Source organism: Mandrillus leucophaeus, unplaced genomic scaffold (genome assembly GCF_000951045.1).
Source record: "Mandrillus leucophaeus isolate KB7577 unplaced genomic scaffold, Mleu.le_1.0 Scaffold15, whole genome shotgun sequence".
NCBI classification, from domain to species: Eukaryota; Metazoa; Chordata; class Mammalia; order Primates; family Cercopithecidae; genus Mandrillus; species Mandrillus leucophaeus.
This window is the reverse complement of record NW_012101476.1, coordinates 8,317,132-8,319,232: the sequence shown is the minus strand read 5'-3', so window position 1 is coordinate 8,319,232 and position 2,101 is coordinate 8,317,132.

Here is a 2,101-nt window from a genome sequence, read left to right as displayed (position 1 = left end):
GTTGATCATAGAAAATACCAGAAATAAGTATTCTGGTACACTGAGGCTGGGCGCAGTGGCTCATGCCTGTAATCCCAGCACTTTGGGAGGCCAAGGTGGGCAGATCACTCAAGGTCAGGAGTTCGAGACCACCCTGGCCAACATGGTGAAACCTTGTCTCTACTGAAAATACAAAAATGAGTCAGAAGTGGTGGCAGGCGCCTGCAATTACAGCTACTCGGGAGGCTGAGGCAGGAGAATCGCTTGAACCTGGGAGGCAGAGGTTGCAGTGAGCTGAGATCACACCACTGTACTCCAGCCTGGGCGACAGAGCAAGGCTTCATCTCAGAAAAATTAATTAATTAAAAAGACTAATGAGTACGTCTCTACACAAGGTCAACAAGGTCAACAAGAAAGGTCTCACCAGGGCAAAACCATCAGTGTTCTAAAGGTCATTATCACCACTAAGACGGACACATCTTTCACCAACAGAAACTTGCATTTCAGTCTCGATCCACCATGGCAACAGTGGGTAAGACGCTCCCCGCGCCTTGAAGCTATGTAGCAGCAACCTCCACCCCCGCACACAACTTCAGCATCCCACACGCAGGTATTGCAACACGCCGTGCCCTGCCTCGGGAAGAAGTCCTCAGGTGTTACCCATGATCTGTTACCAAAACCAGTTAAAGCATCGATGTTTGTCAATAATGTGCTTTTTTACAAAGTAGAAATGGAGACAAGGCTTTCCCTATGATAGCACTGCTATTCCCCATTGCCTTCTAATAAGATGGCTGGAAAAAGCAGCCACATTAGAGCTGGTTCCCGCAGAACCCTGCTCTCCAACTCCTTTATGCCAGGGCCCAGGAGACACCGGGAGTATTCGTGTCCAACGAGCAGCCATACCTGGCTCTGATGCTCAGACACTGCCCACATGGTGTTTCAAATTTCCATAGCCACATGGTGTTTCTCTCATTCATTCAATGTGCTCTTTCATTTCATACGTAGTTAGAAGTTTAAATAAGCCAACAGGCAGGCAAAGATGAAGAAATAAACGAATATAGCGCACCTATATCTACTATCAATGGGATATTTTGTGACTCACATACTGGTAAACTATCTTTTAAAAACCATTTGGAGGTTTTGTCAAAATTGAAGGTTCATGTCAGGTGCAGTGGGTAGCCTACCTGCACCTGTCATCTCAGCTACTTGAGAGGCTGAGGCGGGAGGATCATCTGAGCTCAAGAGTTCACGGTCAGCCTGGGCAATATACCGAGACCCCCATCTCTAATTAAACAAAAAACAGAAGGTTCATGAAAGAGCATGTTACTCATTTATGCAACGGTAGAGAAAAAGCTGGAAACTCATGCCAGGAACAAGTAGGAAGAGACAGGAAATGTACCATGTACACAGCACTGAAATGTAATTCAACGTGCATTCAATTATCCACCTGTTGTATTTAACGTACTATACCAGACTCTGTGGCGAGGACAGGAAGCTATTTCTCAATCACAGTACAAAGAAAGAAAATACCTATTTCAGAGTATAAACTATAAAACTATATGGAGTGGGTCGGCAAACAGCATTTTAGGCATTTTGCTACTACAAAGTTAAGTTCATGACTAAGCCAAGGGAAAAACAGTGCAACAGAGAAGCCTCCTGCAAATGAGAGATTATCGCTCGTTCACTTTCTCAGCACAGGGCCTTATGTCTCCTGAGGCAAAAATGCGGGCACAGGGGTTGAGTCGCAGAAGTCAACATCAGTGATACAAGAAACTTAAACGAGGACTTTCCTGATTCAAAGTGTGAGAGCTATGGGTAAAATGCAGTGTACTAGGTCCTAAACAGTTTCTTCAGCTTGTTTTAAAATCACAGAAAGGCTGGGCGCGGTGGCTCATGCCCGTTATCCCAGCACTTTGGGAGGCTGAGGCAGGCGGATCACCTAAGGTCGGGAGTTCAAGACCATCCTGACCAACATGGAGAAATCCCATCTCCACTAAAAATACAAAAGTTAGCCAGGTGTGGTGGCACATGTTTCCAATCCCAGCTACTCGGGAGGCTTAGGCAGGAGAATCGCTTGAACTTGGGAGGTGGAGGTTGCGGTGAGCTGAGATCATGCCATTGC